At 37.5% G+C, this 20,195-nt stretch overlaps 1 protein-coding gene across 1 annotated transcript in view; it reads left to right on the top strand.

Annotated features, from left to right (window-relative positions):
- Positions 1-1,374: 1,374 nt before the first annotated feature.
- Positions 1,375-20,195, top strand: part of PDYN (prodynorphin) — a 362,456-nt gene continuing 343,635 nt past the window's right edge. Inside the window, exon 1 of the mRNA XM_044089874.1 lies at positions 1,375-1,623. The gene's annotated coding sequence lies outside the window, so the exon portion shown is untranslated. The remainder of the gene's footprint in view (positions 1,624-20,195) is intronic.

Here is a 20,195-nt window from a genome sequence, read left to right as displayed (position 1 = left end):
GCTATCCAGCGTGGCACTGTAGATGTGCAATTTGCAACAATATCTTCCTAGTATCAAACTAGGTTTTGTACTCTACTATGCTGTGAATCAAGCAGTCATTTGAGTTATTATTTCATCATTTCATATGGATGCATTTTTGTGTCAGACAGCTTATTAAAACTTGCATTAATAAATGTATATTCTCTAATAAACAGTCACCCAAAAATTGTAAACAACACAGTGCTTGTATATTAGCTACTGTCTCTTTGCTACATTTATGCCCACTTACTGTTTAGAATTTTAAATACTTAACTTAGCTAAAATGCACTTCACATTTTTCAGGATTTATTGTCAGTATTACTTTTTAAATTAGACAGTATGTAAATCACCATTCATTTGTTTGACTGTGTAACTTGTATCTGTTTCAGCAACTATTTAAACTCCTCTGTGCACTTTGCCTCCCTTCCTACAAAACAGGACAATATTTTATTTATTTAACATTTGTTTACCAGGAAAGTCCGACTTGGAACAAAGCCAATTTTCTATTTTTCATTAAGCAAACCCATCACTTAGAAAACTACAATTAATAATAATTAGAAAAGTATATGTGGGGTGTTATGTCCACACTACCTTCCTGTTGTTTAACAAGTTTGGCTGCTGATAATGGACTGTATTCATGCTGCATATTACATGGACAGACTATGAAACACATTAACACTAAAATAGTTTGACTGCTGATACATGCACTGTGCCCATGTTATTGGGCTGATGCTGGTAATACAACTAAAGTTGTATAGCTTTTGTATGAGAGAATGTAGCCTTCTGCATATATAGGAATGTTACTCTGTCAGAATGTAAACCCCTGGCTTTGTAAAAAGATTGTTTTTTAGCATACCAGAATGATTGCTGTTGTTTGTAAATCTGTGCACATTTATTATCCTATTTTAATGTATCATTACTGTCTTCTGATGTACATTCATGTCACTCTGTCATTTATCTAATTACCTATCTGCTCTCTTATCTGTCCATTTGCTTAAATCAGTCTGCCTATCCATCTACACACATATATATATATATATATATATATATATATATATATATATATATATATCCATTGATATTTTTCTTTATCTATTTATCTGACTTTCTATCTATTGATGCTATACTGCAGACAGATTTTACAAGGGCAGTTTACCTGTCAAATGGTTGCTGTGAATTACGTAAGCTGCTAACTGTTTCAGCTCCTGGTTTTATCACTTTTGAAGGGATTAGTCTTTGAAAGGGTTACAGCTATAGACCAAGAGTAATGCTTTTTTCTTTCTTCCTATCTTTCAGAAGGGGGCACTGATTATTCAGAGCAGAATCATCGCTTATTGGCTGAAGAAAAACTCTTTTCATCTGCTTAGAAATGACAGTGAAAGACGCTGTACCAATAAAAGGACCACAAGGCTGAGATTGCAGTTCAAACAGAGACAAAAGCTAAATTCTCAACAACTTCTGTGGCTTTTTAAACATGTTTAAGGAGCCTTAGCTATTTGAAGAAGCTATTACAACTCACAATCTGCTGAAGGATTCAAGACATAAACTTCACGCAACTTTTGCATCACAAGGGCTGCTGAGATTTCCACAAACGCTGCTAGTAAGGTAACCCACTATGTACATTTCAAGCAAGTATATTAGAAGTTGTGTTTGTGAGCACAATTTGTATGTGAATGATGACAACAGGTTAGCTGGTGAGTAATTTTGCTGCTTTCCAACACTAATACTCTTGGCAAATAAATACTTGTGGTTTGTACAGCACACGATTAATAACACGATGTTACAGCTGCTAGTGGTTAATAAAACCCTGGTAGGTCACAGCACTGCATACTGCAGGCAAGATTTTCATCAAACACAGATTGTTAATTTAGAGGCAATATATGTTATTAACACAAACGGAGAAAGATCATTTTAAATTCTATTGTTTTTTTCTAAAATACTGTCTTCAGTGTAAGTAATGTCTTCTGTTACTTTATTTGTTTTCACGTTTACATTTTTGATTTAATTTCACTTTCTTCAAATTCTTGTTGTAAACAAGTTGGAAAACTAACATAAAGCAAAATGTTATATTAATGCTGAAGAATGCTTTTATGCTCTTAAGTTACAAACTTGTCAGGGGTGGTGGGACACATGAAGGTCTATGTTAATAAAGTATTCTAATCAAAGAAATTATGTTTGTTGATATGATTCATGCCAAACTAGTATTTGCTGCTAGTGATGCTGTGAGTCATGTCTTTAACTTAAAGTTTTATTTCCTTGCCTGGTTACAATGTTTATGGTTTTATTGTGCCTCTGAATGTAAACTGTTTTGCTCACTATAAATATTGCACCTTGTTGTTTCAGCTTCATTTATTTTATTGCTTGTCTCTGTTGTCTTGGAGACAGTGTTATATTTTGGAGTGCTTGTCTTTTCTGTGTATGACAGCTGTTCAGCAAATTCAGGTTTTGTTTCCTAGTTGCATATATTTAAGCAGCTCCATCCTTTTACTTAATGTATTTATCTTCTCTGCTCTCTGTGTCTCACTTTTTAAGACTAATTCATTGCTTTACAGATGAGCACTACATTTGGACAAAGTGACATGTACATAGTCTGCCTTCATGGCAATGTGTTTCCAATGCATAATAAGTTACAAGGCAATCATTTGTTTTAGGGGTATGTGTTTCAACTGGATAGGCAGAAAGGATAAAGGATGATACATTGGAGGGGTAAAGGACAGGACACAAGGAATCTGGTGTCATTTATTGCTCTGTACTCATTGTAGCTGTCAGATAACTGAACAGGAATGGCTAGCAGAGTGCAGTCAGAAATGGTGGCACATGGCATCTGCATTCACTGCTGTGTTCTACCTTTACCTGAGCAGATAGGAAAAAGAAAGGAAGAGAAGATAAGAAAATAGAAGATGTTGCCTGCAGCCCTGAATGAAAATTTTAGAATAGACAGTGAAGTATGAAGCTTTAGAAACTTAACCACATTATAATAAAATAAAATTTCTTAAAACTTCTGCATTGGGAACCATTTATATTCAAATTGTCAAAAATAAAGTGAAAAAAGCATGTAAGTCTGGGCAAGCTCCCATGTACCCCCACACCTGCCTATCAGTTTGCTGCCAATATCTATGAAGGAAAACAACTATTTACAACTATGAAGTTATGATTCTTCTTATGTTATTTATTATTTATTCATTGACATTTGATTACCAGAAAAGTCCAACTGGGAAGAAACTAATTTTCAGGGATGCACAGGGAGAAAAGCTCCAAAGTATTACAAAACGTTTTAGGAACCATAATTTTACAGTCTTTAAACGTAATATAAAAAAACTACAGTTTAAACAATTATGCCAGAATAGACATAATGTAAAAATATTGGTTAACAATAGATGCAAGTTATATGACAATGATTTAATAGTTAGAGAAATTTTAGCCACTTTAAAGAGAAATTAAAAGTAAGTTAGTATAGTACAAGCAGGACTTGTAATACAAAGTGAGCGGAAATCAGGCTTATGGTATATTAAGAGAAAAAGCCAGGAGACAGAAATTGGTAGAAGTAAAGAAATGGTTGAGGAAGGGAGGGTTATAAGATGGGCAGTGGGAGGGTAACATTCATAAGCATGTGAGTTTGAATATTCCTGCTGGCTCGACAAAAGCTCAGGGGGAATATGCCCTCACACCAAGAATGAAGTAGGAACAGAGATAGAGAGACTGAGAGAAAGTGAGCAAGAAAGCACTGTTAATTTGCAGTGACTTGGTTATTTATTTATTTAAACATTTCTACTTCCTGCTACAGCAAAAAGTTGACTCGTACATTCAAGATTTCTCCTGCAGAACATCATAATTACTGTCCCTTTCTTTACCATAGATGTCAGTGATCATTTTATGTATCTTCCAGTTTTACCCCCTTTCAAAGTCATGGGAGGTGGACCCTCTTCTGTCAAGCAGTTAAGGTAGAGATCCAGTCCTGCACACAAGAGGTCAGTTACAGATGTTTCAGTTGCCATGAATATATAGCAAATTAGGAAATGGGTTAAGGTATAAAAATACTAATAAGTATCATCCAGTCATCTTCAGTTTGAGTCCTTTAATGTCCATTTCAAACTGTGTGACTCTGAGCAAATCCCTTAATCAGACAGCACTCCTGGGTCACCCATGTGAACAGCACTTGTGCCTAGTAGGTTTACCTGCTAATAAACTAGAAAGTCAGTACACTGACCTAGCATCACCTTTTTCAGGTAAGACCCAGGAAAACAAAAAGTAGTTTAATAAAGTTATTGTGAAATATAAATGCACATATAGCACAAAAGCAACAGTTTAACAAGGAGTTAACAAAATTGTAACATAGGTTACAACTGAGCCTTTCTGATGACTCCCAACAAACCCTAATTTTTCCAGTGATTACACAAGAAGAAAGGGCTTTGAATACTCAGCTTCCCTTAATGATTACTGGTTTTGGACAATCAGGATGGAAGGACAGGCAGGAAGACAATGTGTATATATCTGCCTATCTTTTCTGGATAGTTTACATTCACTCACAGACTGATTTGTTGAACTCATTTGGTTATGCCAGAAGAATGAGCATGCTTTCTACAAAAATATTTTATATGGGTTGAAAACTCCATCTCCATGGAGTAGGCTGTACCCCTGTAACAGCCTACATAACAATGTCAGTAAATTTCATGTTTAAACTATAAGTCCATTCATTAGAAGTCTGTTTGATCATTTGATACGTCCAAATGAGATTTGACAAAATAGTTCATGACTGAGCAAATAAATATATTTTAAGTTCATCCTTTATCTGCCTACATAGTATAAACACCAGTGGAGAAGGGGTATGGCATTACTTGAAAAATTATTGCTTTTCTAGACAGTGGGAGCAGAGAAGCCAACATCTACCATTATAATGACAGTACTTCAATAACTGTTTGCTATTGCTTTCTTAAAACGCTACCTAACTGCATTTAATCTTTCTCTGCCCAGTTAAACTATGTTCCTAGTTAAATTCCTTCTTTACAGAAGACTCAGTGCAACAGCTCAGACAATAGCTCAGCTCAATGAATTTCCCTGCGCTATTCCCAGCAGTTTGCAATGCTTCTGCACTATTGACGTCTTGTCCACACTAAATCATTTTATCTATTTTGGGCTTGGACTCTCAGTTTTGCAAAGACCCACCTCTCAGACTGAATACATATCACTACCTTTTGCTGTAATGAACAACCAGAATAAATGGTGAACTGCTGCTGGGCAGCCCGACATCCTGCTGGCCATTTTCAGTGTCTTCTGTCATTACATTCCATGATTCAGCTTAAGGATGATAAACTGTCATTTTTTCTCCACAATCTTCTCTTGAGCTAAAATCTTCATTTGCATGTAGGCTTTCCATGGATTTACCCACTGCAGTGCACAGACTTGCACAAGTTTTCCATAAATCCCACCTGCAGTGTAAGCATAGCATATCTCAGTGACACAGTACCTCCCACCCTCCACTACACTGTTATCATTAATGAACAAGTCAGTCTTAATGTATGACTTTGTCATGAGATTTCACACAAATGTGTTAAACAGGAATATACCCTATGCAGGTGGCGCATTGGCACAACAGATAGTGCTGTTACCTCGCAGCAAGAGGTTCCCTGATTCAGTTCTTGGCTGTGGTGCCTTCTACGTGAAGTTTGCATGTCTTCCCTTTATTTGCATGGATTTCCTCTGGGTGCTCCAGTTTCCTCCCACCTTCCGAATACATGCAGTAGGTGGATTGGGCACTCTTAATTGTCCATAGATGTGAGTTTGTGGCGTGGAAGAACTATCACAGCAGGGCTAGCCACCCAGTAGTGTAAACCTTGGCTTTAGATGATTGTCAGTGTTGAATTGACATGCTGGCTCCCTGTGCAAAAATGGGAAAAAGGGGTTATGGGTGTATATCCCATGCAAAACCTTCTGGCATGCCAATAGTGACCAGCTTTTCTTTTGACAGTTCTTCCAATACCACTGTCCATTTCCAGTCAGATAACCAGTTACCTAACCAGCTCACTCCTGTTAGGCACTGCATCAATTGTCTTGATTCAGTCTACTTAACATTGATCTGCAGGGTTTCCTTTATGCGTTTTAGTGAAACACTGCTCATAAGAAAGAATCAAGTTGGAATTGCACGCTTGTGATTTTTAAACTTCACTCTTAGTCATCTGCAAGTTAGTTAGATTGCAGAACTTCCACAAACCTGCACTGCAGAATTTTGTTCATAACTTCTGCTGACATGAACACCATGCTAGCAGGTTTTTAGTTGCCTTATGCCTTACTACAACCACTCCTGTGCAAAGAAATGAAGATGAATTTCCTCCAGCACTGTGCATAACTCCATTTCCAAAAGAAATGCTACAGTTTAGCCACTGGTGTACCTAACATTGCCTCAACTTAGTTTAGCACCTAGAAAGGCTGTGCAACTATTCTATATATGTTAACTACAAATCCTTTGAACCTTTTATCTAGATTTTCCCTGTTCATATTTCAGTGTTCCATCTGTCCCCACTCACTCTTCCCATTCAGACATCCTACCCTTTAATTCTGTTATAAATATGGAAGATAACTCATCTAATTTTATGCTTGAACTCCATCCTTCCAAACTTTTTTCCTCTAACAGCAGCCATGTGATTCTTTCTTTATGATGTACTACATTTGAAGACTTTATTTTTCCCATACTAGATCCATTTAGTTATCTCCTTCCAAGGAGCCACTTGTTATAATAGAAGATAATTACTTTCATTTTCCTGGGTTCTTCTTGGGCCTTTCTTTCTGCCTCAGTAGAGTTCTCATTCTCTTGTCTAACCCCTGTTTTTGCTTGTATCGGCTTACTACTTTATTAATATTTTCTCACTTGTCTAGATCCATTTATGTATGTGCACTATGATTTCAACAGAAGGTGTAAAGCCATGGCCCGTATTTATGTTGTCAGAAAGCCATTATCATCAGCAGCATGTCACAGCGTTTATGTCTCTTTTCCCTTCCCTTGTCATTTCAGCTGTTTAGGTCTATAACTTTTCCAATCACCCAAAGAAGTGACATTCTGTTGCATTATTCTGATAGGGACACAACACATTTTGCAGTGAAAGAAACACAAAGTGTAACTTCTTTCCCTTTGACAATAGCATAACTGTTAATTTATAATGCAAGAGAAAAGATTTATCTTTGATACCTTGGGAAGAACTTCAAACGGGCCACAAGGAGGCAAGAATGAGAAATAGATGTTAGGAAGAAGGGCTTACAATATTAAGTAAGGTCATAGGAATCTAATAGTTAGGGGGTTAAACTTATTGTTTAGTATCTGATCTCTATTCACACATTTACTATTTAGTTTCCTAACAGGGCTGGAAAAAAAGTGCTAAAAAAGCTCTAGCAACTTTGAAACTTGCAAGCCTTATGTAACACTCCCTACACATTTATTTATGTTATGAAAATACGCTATTAAGAACCTGGATTGTTCCACATTTTCATAAATGGGAAGGTGTTAATCCTTTAACTGTACATATTAATGCATATTCTCTAACCAGTTGTGGGCTCCTACTGATTATCTGTGACTATGTCAGATTATAAGATACCATACAACTGCATATGACTTTGTGTTAAAACCACGTAGTATTCACTGTAATAAAATGTTTTCTATCTCTCTTCCTGGATACCAGCTTTGGTTGGCTGAAATAAATTACAATATCTTTCTTTAGTACAGTAATTTTTTCCAGACCTTACAAAACTACCTTAAGCAGACAGAGAGCTCCAGTGTTTGAATATCCACACATGAATGTGCGTGGAGGATTTTTTTCAAGTGCCATTGCACTTTTATTCATGACTATAATATGAGGAAAAGATCAATGAGTGATGTTTGGCATCAATTTACCACACCTTACTTTCTGCGCAATGACTCTAGTAAGTATTGATTTTGCACTAAAAGAGAGAAAACACAGAGTTTGCAAAAACTATGCCCCCCCCACATTTACACACAAACTCACACTTCTACCCAGTTCTCATTTGCAACAGAAGTTAATTTTCTATATACTTGACTACATGATCTGGGGGTGAAAAGTTAATGTGAGGGTTGTTTTAGTAGTCAGTGTGCCTCATTAAAGCACTAATTCATTCATTCATTCATTCATTCATTCATTCATTCATTCATTTTCTGACATCTGATTTCGGGGTCACTTGGGAATTGCACCTGTTCCAGTAAGTAATGGATGTGAGGCAGATAATCTGCCCTGGATAAGTTACCATAGGTTCATAGGTCCATAGGTTGGTACTAGGCTATCAGTCCTAGGGCCTATACAAGCCTAGCCATAGCAATTCCCTGGCTATTTCTTCCCACAATATTTACTTCCCTGGACCCCTGTCTAGCAGACCTTGGCAAAACATGTACACACACACATGTGAGCACACACACACCATTTGAAGAAGTTCCAACTCCCCTAACTGCATGGCTTTGGGATTTGGAAGACATAGAAATTGTACAGAAGATACCCCAGCCAGGAATCCAACTTTGAAGCAGTAACACTAACTGCTGTATCTCTGTAGCACCTGCACTCATGAAGCATTGTTCTGAAAGAATCTGTAAACCACGGATATGAGAAAACATAAGTCACAATTATTACTTATTAATGTACATATACATGCATGTATGTATGTATGTATGTATGTGTGTATTTATTTTTGTTTATTACTTGTTTGATAGTTTATTGACCAGGCTAGTGGACTGATATTCTGGATCCATTTCAGACGTAGACAAGTTTGGGAAGACCAGTACAATAATATAGTAAAGAAAAGATAAAATTAAAATAATGTTGGTTATTGAGTACATAATAAATGGTTGGAAGTGCATTATAATCTGATTATTCCCACTACCTTCACTCATTTTCTTTTGAGCCAAATGCAGTTCTGTTTCATACAATGTGCTAATTAGCAGCTTATGTTTATCTTTCATCTTAGTTGCTTCATGTAATAGTCTTTGTTCTCCTGTACTGTTGCTATCTAGCTTAGCACTAATATATCTGCATTAAACAAACAATGCTGTAAAAAAAATCAGTACAATGTCAAAATACAACCAAATCTACAAAGGTTAAAATTTTGCATTCCTTATGCACTAATGCCAGTATACAATCTCTTAGGTTAAAGCTGTCTTAAATTGTATTACTTTGCAAAATAAAGCACTGCTAGGCTTCACTACTGTAATCATTGCAATCCCTAATTACCAGTGTTTAGAGAATGTCAGAGTTAAAATGGAAAGATAAATCGTTATTTCCTATATACTCCAAACTTGAGGTTACATGTTAATTTCTTTTTTAAATGGAAATTGGACTATAAAGTTTAAAATGTTAAATCTGTCAGGCATTGTGCTAAAAACGACTGTATATAAATGATTAATTTTTAGTTTTTTTTGGTAATTATATCAAATATTCATAGCAGTGCCTCATATCAGTATCTTCAGTTGTACCAATTAATTTTCTTCACGCATGTACAATACTACAAAAAGTAGTATGACCATTTTTTCTACATACAAAAATATTTTCCATATTTGTTTATGCTACACAAAGACACACACACATGCACACATGCACAAACGCACACATGCACACATACGCAGACAAACGCACATCTCTCTCCTTTGCATGGTGTGAATAGAAATCGTTTGAATTATGATAGAAGACTGCTCTGAGTTCTGTAGACACTGTGATACTGCTGCATTATAGTACTACATAATTGGTATAATTATTGCTACCTGCTTTTACAGTAGACATCAGGTCATCAGTTATATTTCACAATGAATACCTTATATATTTTTGTGTGTGTGTGTGTGTGTGTGTGTGTGTGTGTGTGTGTGTGTGTGTGTGTGTGTGCGCACGCGCATGTGTGCGTCTGTCTGTCTGTGTGTGCATCTGCAAGTGATGATAAAAATATTCATAAACTAGAAAGAAAGTGTGTTGTATTTTTAATACATTTTGGAGCTCTAAGACAACAGTCTACATTGTATTTTTTTTCTGTGCCTTTGTTTGTAGCTCTACAAAGATTTATTTTTGCTTGAAGTTGGTAGGTCAAGCCAGACACTCATCTATATGTTGAAGAGGTGGTGCTGTGTGGTTATCTTTCAATGTGGTGTGTATGTGAATGTGATTTCATAAATACCATTGCAGATGCGTAGTTTAGTGTGTAGTCAGAACATTTTCTAAAGCACCCAGTTATGTACTACGTATGACAGCTCTGACACTACAATCATTAGGCTGCACACCACTTCATTACCCATCTGCCAGGCTGTGATATATCATTATAGCTAACGATTAAATGATTCATTGTTTATACGTGAATTACTCAGATTTGGCATTAGCACTGAAATATATAATTTAAATGCAATTATTGATATGGAGAACATATTCAGGGGGCATTACAAAAGGTCAAATGAATCTTGAGTACTGACACTTTGTATAAATAATGACCTGCCATATTAAAATAACTTCAGATGAATTGTGTTACTGAAGCGACATATCTTTTATGTTACTATGGAACTGCAGCATTTCTGAAGCAAATAGGAAAGCTCACAGCAGCATTGCTGCCCTGAACTGCATATATGCTGTAAGATCAGATCACACTAGCATATGACAACTGCAGCTGAAAAGAGAGTACATTTGACGCCTTAGTGGTTATATCTGGCAGCAGATAGAGTAAGGACATTTTATGCTGAAAGAACAAAGACACAGAAAATAGTGCAAAACTGTGTTTCTGTGATTATAGATACTGGACAGTGTGTAGCACATTTCATGTAATACAGTGTGCAAAAAGAGGAAATATATGACAAGAAATTTCAGTTGGCTACAAGTGAAAACCCATTTAGTCTCAAATAAATTTGCCTGAGCTAGAAAGATAAGGGTGCTCAAATTGCATACAGAGGTCTTGAGTCTGTGTTTGTAGTTAAAACAGTTTATAGAATTTCTTATCTTGGTAACCCCATGGTATGATACCACATCATTGTTAAAGATTGCATTGTGATGGCATGGTGTGACTGGATGTTAGATATGCACAGTTATCAGAGCTTTCATATTACGATCATACATAAGCCTTAGTGAAATTAATACCCACTTCCCAGAACAGCAAGATAACAGCCCAGTTCTGAAGCAATGAAGATATATGCACCCCCATTATAGCATCATAAATGTCTCCTTGCCAAAGCATTAAGGATGTAGTTTACCATACCCTATAGCACTTGGGATATAGGTGCCAACTTCCTACAGCAGTAAGATTATGAGTAGCAGCTACCTAAAGCATTAGGGATATACATGCCACCAAAGCATTGTTTATTTAGTTATATACATGAATGTATTTATTTATTTAAATGTATGTATTTACCTGTAGGTCTAAGTTGGCACAATCCATTCACATCAGAGGGGCAGGAAAAAAAATTTCCTGACTGCAAACAAAGTAAAAGTGAGATATAATGATTTTCAGTTTGCTTTTCTAAGATAATATTATGTCAAATCAAATCAGTGCAGCAAAATTCTACTAAACAGTAGAGACTAGACAATAGAAGATACCAGAAAATATTTTTAAAGTGCGATCAAAATGGTTTATAATAATAGCACAGGAAGCAAATGAACTGCATACCTACACTTTATCGAAATAGAAGCTGCTAATAAATAAAGAGATGGTTTACAGCATAAAGAGCATCAGGTAAGCAGAAAGTTGGCAGGGTGAGAAGGAACATGTTAACAGAAAACTGGCAGGTGAGGAGAAACAGGCAAGCAGAAGAAGATGGAGATTAAGGACGAACCGGTTACCAGACGGTTGCTTGGGGGAAGGGATCAGGTAAGCAGGAGACTGGCAGGATTAAAAGATACATGTCAATAGATTACTGGAAGGGTAAGGAAGAACAGTCAAGCAAAAAGTAGGTAGAGTAAGGAGGAAAAGGTGAGCAGAAGGTTTCTGGGTGAGGAAGAACAGACATACAGAATAGCGGTAGCATGAGGAAGAACAGGTAAGCAGAAAGTTGGCAGGGTGAGGAGGAAAGGGTGATCGCAAGGCTGGTAGGGTGAGAAGGACGAAGTAAGAAGAAAGCTGATAGGACAGAGAAGAGCAAGTGATCAGATGATTACAGACTGAAGAGAAACAGGTGAGCAGAAAGTTGCAGGTTTAGGAGGAAAAGGTGAGCAGAAATTTAAGAGTGACACGGAAGAGGTAAGTAGAAGGTTGGTAGAGGATGTAGGAATAAGTAAGTAGAAAGTTGTTGGGTAGATAAGGAACAGATAGACAGAATACTGGCAAAGTGAAGAAGGACAGGTGACGAGAAGGTAGGTAACTTGAGGTGGAAAAGGTGAATAAAATGTTGGCAGGATGCAAAGGAACAGGTAAGTAGAAAACTGTCAATGTGAGGAAGGACAGATAAAATTAAAGTTTGCAGGGTGATAGAAAAAAAGGAATAAATGCTGTTCTGGTCCACTATCAGAAAACACAAAGAGACTAGACTGAAACACGGGTGTTAGTCAATTGATTTACATTGACTGAGCAACAAAATAGGTCTTGAATGCCACCTTAGTGAAAAAAAATCTCACTGAAAGCACTCCCAATAAATCTTTAAATATATATATAGAGAGAGAGAGAGAGATGGATATAGATATATCTATATAGATAGATTTTATTTTTGCTGAGGATAAGCTCTGCAGCACTCCCCTATGTTGGGGGACACCGCCAGACATATATATATATATATATATATATATATATATATATATATATATATATATATATATATATATATATATATATATATATCTACTCTAAGATCACACAACAGTAGAGAAAAGGCAAAACTCCACTGTCACTGAAATTACTTTCAGCTATATTTCTTCACATAGCCAACATTTAAAGAACCTGCTGTCAGTGACTGACAGATTCCCTGTATAAAACCTTTTATTGGACCAGCATAGGTTTTATAATTACTCGGGTTTTTGGTTAAAAGGAGTCCTTCATCACAGTTATTAAGTTACTGATATCAGACAGACACAGTGGTTTAATATCCTCTTGCGCCTAAAAATGAAAGTATTCAATTTCTTTCTCGTTGTCTAGGAAAAAGACACTTGAAAAATGCCAATGTCGGAAAACATATGCAGCTCAGTTGCTTAATATGACCAGTATACTGCTGAGAAAGACACAGTGTGTGTGCTCTTATGTCTATACATGTGTGTGTGTGTGTGTGTGTGTGTGTGTGTGTGTGTGTGTGTGTGTGTGTGTGTGTGTGTGTGTGTGTGTGTTTCTGGATAAGCCTGAAACTTTATAACAGTAGGCTACGGAAGGTTCTCCCTGTAAATTACATTAAAGTCAGATAGTAGCTCAAGTGAACTACACTGACATGCAGTATGAAAATAAATCACAATTAAAAGAGATGTGCAGGAAGATGAGTTAAATCCAGAGAAGGTAAACACTGTGTTATAATTTATAATTTGTTAGTCTGTCTTAATATACAGTCTTCCTGAAATAGATGTTTAGTTAAAAGAAAATGTGATACAGATGGGAGTGAGTGGCTGATCCAGACTCATCCATCCTGGTGTGTGTGCTGGGCAGGCAGCCTGAGTCACTGCAATGACAATATTAAGAGTCTATTGAGCTCCATGCTGCAAATGTTGTGTACTTTGTCAGCAGGTTGTGCATGCAGAGAAGTACCCATGCACCTCCCGAAGGAAAACCAGAGTGGAGCTTGCAAGGCCACTGTGGGGTGATAGATTAAGGCATACTCCACAGCACTAGTATGATATTACTCCAGCATCCTTGATGTCCTTACTGGCCCTGCCACGAGTTGAGTTGAGCCTGGGGGAGGGTACGGTAGGTCCAGTAAAGTAAGTAGGATGAAGAGGAACAGTTTAGTAGAATGTTGGAAGGGTGAGGAGGAACAATTAGAGAGAATAATGACTAGATGAAGAGGAACGGTTATTCGAAGCTAGGCTGGATAAGGAAGAATATATAAGCAGAAAGTTGGCAGAGAGAATGAGTGAGCAGAATGGTGGCAGGGTGAAGGACAATGTCAAAAAAAGGAATGAAGGTTGGTAAGAAAGGGGGCAATAAGAGGAGGACACATACAAATGGAGAAGAGGAGACAGCAAGATGGTTTTAGATTGGGAAAGACCACTGAATGTAAGAGAGCAGAGAGAGGATAAGGGCAGATGATGTAAAAGGAGGGTAAATATGTGTTCTAGCACTAGCATAAAGATGATGTAGGTTAGCATGTGAAAACAGGAGTCAACATGCATAGCAATGAAGGGAGATGAAGATGGAGGGACAGTGTAAGGACATGCTATGCCCGTCGGAGGTAGGAGGTATGGAATGGTAGGGAAGGAGTGGCTCAGTCAAAGGTAAAGACCATCTGTAGGATCAATAAACAGGAGTGGAGGAGCATATAAAAAGATGTGATATGACAAGGCCCATCTTAATGCAAAAATGTAGGCCAGGTGATCACCCCATACTTTATTATAGATATACTTACTCATCCAAAATATTTGTGGTGCAGTTAGTCAACCCCCCCTTAAATTAGAACTGGGGATTCTTGCTCCAGATGTTTTTAAGGATATTACTGGTACTTATCTGGGTTATTAGATACAGGTAAATATCCAGCATATATGGGCTAGAGATAATTACTTCCATGTGGATGTGGTCGGTTATGTATTCCCTAGAGCACTGGTGTTACATATGACCACTACTGGGCATTGTGAATATAGTGACTTACCTGGAAGGCAATACATATGGTCATCTAGTACTCATCCAGATTATTAGGGATATGCACTGCACATCATCTGTGGATTAGGATTGTGGGTGTGTACTTCTCATAGCATTAGAGATGTACATGCCCATTTACTAGTGCAATAGATCTGTGAGTACCTAAGCCTATGAGCTGGAATTAAAGATTTCAGTGTACCACAGTCTCACAGTACAGTCCAATACCCACACATGCAGGTTAGCACATTAAACTTACAAGTTAAACAGACTTCTATCAGGCCATCTGAAAATACAGCCAGCTTCCACATGCAGCTGTCTTATGAGTATCAGATCCTGACCTCTTCAACCAGTTACTGTGTCCTTTTGTGATGACATCATTAGTCTTATCAATCACCACATGTTTCTATGCACCCCACATTCTCGAGAGAAAGGGCTTCCTCGTGTTCACCTTAAAAATGTTCCACTACCATATGCCAGTTGTGCGTCCTTGCCTTATTTGATGTATGGCACAATCCAGAAGATCCATTGTAAACATCTGCACCTATCCTCTCGATCCACTGTAAACATCTGCACTTATCCTCCCTCCTGTCTGTTTCTACACACCTCAACATTCTCAGTCTGTGATGTCTCATAATGTCATCCTCCCAGCCTGCATTACTTTAGTTACCCATTTCGTACAGTGGCCATCCTCTACCTGTATGCTCTCTATAATTCTATAGAAAAATCTGGGAATTGAACCAACCTCTGTATGACAGTAAAATTACCTACATGTCTCTGTATAACATTAAAATCATCTACCTGACCCTACAGCCATTCAATTTCCTTGCTGTACAGTCACAAGGAAGCATTTTCTTTGCCTCAGCCACAGATTTAGCACATTCATTTATTTATTTGTTACCCAGATAAATATGCTAGATTAAGGATCTCTTTCAGAGACTGAAAGATCACTTTTCAGCTGATTATCATTGTAGTACAAATCTGCCAGCACTGACCAATTTAATTTTGGGGACTAGGAAGAGTTGGGTGTTAGGTGAGTTGCATGGGTAATTCAAGCCAATTAAGCTGTTTTAGGGTTAAGCAGTGAAGGGTTCTCTTTGATGAGTTAGAGGCAAATTTTGCTGTGTTATTGTAGCACTGGTTTAGTTTAGTTTTGGTGGGACTATATAGTAAAGTGGGGAGTAGGAGTGTAGAGGCCAGGAGTTTTTTGGTCTGCAAACTGTCACTGATTTTTGGAGAACTTGATAGGGGATGACTTATTTAGGGTTGTTAGCAAATTCTGGGAAGAATAAGGGCAGGTTTGCTTTTTTTTTTTTTTTTTGACTGAATAGAAGCTGGGAGTTATTGAGTCAGCTTTCAACTGAAAAAAATATTCTTGGGTAAGTTTTTGTAGAGTAATTATGTTACTAGTAGAACAAATTAATATGGAGTTGTCAGCATATTGTATGAGGGATGCTAGATGTATGGTGGAATGTATGTTGTTGATAAACATGATGAAATGCTAAAATCTATTATGAGAAATCACTTTGTGATAGTTTATACAACCAGAGTAGGTTATATATTACACCTTGTCTACAGCAACACAGGCTTAGCACATCAGGAGTCTGACTAACAAATAAAGTTAAAACAGGACTAATATATATTAGGATAGCCTTGTCATAGTAGGATTTAGTCATGCCTAAAATGGCTAATTTATTTATTTAACATTTGTTTAATGCTCATGCCAGACATGGCTAAATCACACCATCTCTGATGCTCCCCTTTAATTTTATATTTTATTTTTTACATTTGTTAGACGAGTATGGGCAGCCACGGTGGTGCAGTGGTTAACATTGTCACCTCACAGCAAGAGATTCTCCGGTTCAATCCTCGGGCTGGGGTGCCTTCTGTGCGGAGTCTGCATGTCCTCCCTGTGGTCACGTGGGTTTCCACCGGGTGCTCCGGTTTCCTCCCACACCCCAAAGACATGGTGTAGGTGGATTGGACACTCTAAATTGGCCCTAGGTGTGAGTGCGTGCATGTGTGTGCCTTCTGTGGAAGGTTGGGTGCCAGGCTGGCAACTCGACAAAGTAAAAACTACACTGTCAATCATGAGCGAACAAGTGATCCGCTGTGGCAACCCCTAACTGGGAAAAAGCTGAAAGAAGAAGAAAACATTTGTTAGACAAGTCAATGCATAGGTGTGAAGACCCTTTTCAGGCATGACCCAGTCCATAATGGTATGTGCAGATGTAATAATTAAATGTTGATTCTTTAGACCAAAAATAAGCAAAAAAATAATAAAAAAATTAACTTACATCCGGAACAGTCAACACATATAGAAAAAAAGAACAGTATTTGGTATGTGGCTAATTAGTATTTCAAAGTGGTGTGGTCTTTGTTAGGCCTTTGTATCGTAAAATGCAAACCAATAAAATAAGTGATAAATCAATTAAATAAAGAAAAACTGATAAGTGATGATAAGATCAACTCAATAGTGCAAAGTCAAGAAGGTTCAAAATGTTTGTAGCAGGGATATAGAATATAAGAGCAGTACATGTGAAGGTAATCATTGGTGCATTGTCATTCAGAGAGTAGGCATAGAGTGAGAAAAACTAGTAGAGAGTTAACAACATTTAAGTTTAAAAGTATGTTTTGATTTAGTATTCAATGTCTCTGGGCTAAGTAAAGAAAGTTAGTTAAGAGAAATTGATGTTTATGCTGGAGTATCAAAAACAGTGGTAATGATGGATTTGTTAAAGATAGTTTAGAAATGATTCACATATGATCTGGAATGTTGCTCTGTCTCTGAATTTGTGTGGATATATATTCAAATTTTCTGGTGTTAGCTTTACAAAAGATTTTTCTGTTGTTGCCAATGTGCATCGAATTTGGCAAAAGCCTGACTAAGGGGTTGAATGAATACAGGTCACTTCTGAAGTGGATAAATTTAGTTCTAACTTTGCCCCTCTTTCCCTGAAATCAGTCCCTCAATATATACATGCAACTGGCTCTGCTCCAGGTAACACACAAGACTAAGCTCTAAAAGTGCTATCAAAAGCTGAAAATATTAGGTAAATGGGTCCTAGCAATATTTCTAGATACATCTTTAATAGCATGAAGTGTGATTTAGCCCTACCACTAACAACATTGCTCAGCTTCCATACAGGTTTTGTACCAAGAGAATGGAGAATGTACAGAACAATTTCAGTCATCCCTTTGTTGCATTTAACAGTTTACCTTAAATGAAGACAAAACACTTCTTCCTCTCTTTCAGTGGTATTTATTACACACATGTGGGAGCTTCATGGAAAGTACCAGGGAGACTCCCCGAACAAAGGAATGCATAAGCTTATATGCTGGTGATATTGCTGATGGTACAAAAATATAAACTAGACCAATTAAAATAGTACAAAAGACAATTAACCAATCAGTGGTTTACCCGTAGACTTAAAGCAGTTCACATTACTACATCTCTAGGCAGAGAAAGAAAATCGGATAAACTTCCATATAAGGCACACTTCCTGCTTTCAAACAGGCTCTTGTTTTTCAGTACTTTTCCACTATTCACAGTTTACTCAAAGTTTGTAGTACAAAGTTCATCTCAATACATAAAGGTTTTCACATACTCACTCTCCTTGAACACATGCTTTGACCATTCATATTATACAATTCCCCATTTGATGCTGTGTAAGCATCATCATTTGGTCTATCATACGTTTGCCTTAAGTCTAATATAACCATGTGGCTAGTTCCTTCAACATTGTTACATATTTTTATTTCATCATCCATATTCATAACTGCAGGCATATAAAACTTTGGCACCTTTTTAGTAGTCTTAAAAGACATTAACTTCAAAATCAATGCCTTGATTAAAAACACAAGAAAAGCAATAAGAGCTAATACTGCAATTAATACAATTAACTTCAAAAGTCCACTTCCCCAACCTGAGAACAGGTTGGTTAGCCATGCCCACGTTGAGTTATCAGCCTCCTTGGCCTTAGAGAGTTTGGAGACTCTTTGAATGAGTTTGAGAGGACTTTCAATTTCGTGCTGATTGTCAGGAATAAACTTACAGCATTCCTCCTGGATTAAAACACAAGTTCCGCCTTTCGCCACTAGGTTGAAATCGAGAGCCATATGGTTTTGGAGGACTACAGCTCTCATAGCAGTCATTTCATCAGTCACTAGTTCTAAAGCAGAAAATGTGGCATTGCTCAATACTTCAAGCAATTTAGACAGTTTTCTCAGTTCCCAGATTGATTTTACTGCTCTGTATGCTGGAGTTATACGAGCCCATGATATGACGTCATCACCCAAGTCCATATGAGATAGTTCTTTGGTGCCAGCATGAGCTAGGTCATGATGATAAATTCATGATGCGTCAATTTGGCCTAATGGATTGGCAGGTTTTTTAACCTCTTGAATGTTCCGAATCTTTCCTTGAGGTAAAGCAGATGTATGTCAGATGGCTGGGACTAAATATCCTAGGAAACAGCTACCAGACCAGTTTTCCTGTAGCCATTTATAGGCCTTTCTTCCACATATAAAATAACAATCCTGCACCAGGGTGGTAACGTTTGAAGAATGGTCACTGCCCATAGTCATGCCATGAAATATGGCAAGAAATCCATTATTGCAAGAACCAAGTAATGAGGCATTTCTCAATGTTGGCTGAATGGCATCAAATGAAACCCGACAACCCGAGGCTATGCATTTTCCTTCTGTATAACTGCACTGGTATTCGATTGTCATGTTGCAGATACTTTGTCCCATTTTCGAGTCCAGTGATGTTGACTTGAGTAATTCCAACAGAAACACAGAGTGCCATTGCGATGGAGAAAAAGTTGTAATGCAATAGATTTACTGGATGTAATGTTAGCAGTGTTGTCGAGTAAGCTAGTCCATGTATCAATGATACTTAGTGCAGCCGCAGCCAATGACAATCCCCCATGTACGGAGGGAATGGAAGTGCAGATCCAACAGTTACAGATGTTAAATGTAGAAGCATAAACATATTTGATGGTTTGATAGGTGTTGAAAGATGGGTGCCAAATAGCTCACTTGGTGTGATGCGTCGATGGAGCAGGAAATAAAAATGGCCACATCAAAAATAACAGTACAACAAGAATGACTACCAAACTGATTGTCCAATATTTTTGTGGAAATGGTGGTGGAGTCTTCGTAGTGTCAGAAGTTTGGAGTTTTCCAAAAGGGTAAATGTTAGGCATTTTCAGGTACTGGAACAGTTCTACTGCGAGTATGAGTAGCAATGGGAGGAGAATCTGGAGTTGAAAAAGGTAAAGGCTGTTGATCTTCAGACGGCACAACTTTTTTGATGTGTGAAATGTGGATCCAAGTTGAAGATCCCTGAGGTTGCACAGCAGATGACGTTGTTAGAAGAACCAGGAAGAGCCCCTTCCAGTGTGGCTGGAGCGCTGTTTTTCTAGAGAAGGATTTAACATAGACCCAGTCCCCTG

This window comes from Protopterus annectens, chromosome 12.part0, assembly GCF_019279795.1.
Source record: "Protopterus annectens isolate FY-2018-M chromosome 12.part0, PAN1.0, whole genome shotgun sequence".
Classification (NCBI taxonomy): domain Eukaryota; kingdom Metazoa; phylum Chordata; order Ceratodontiformes; family Protopteridae; genus Protopterus; species Protopterus annectens.
The sequence above is the reverse complement of the archived record's forward strand: the minus strand, read 5'-3'. Positions and strand labels throughout refer to the sequence as shown.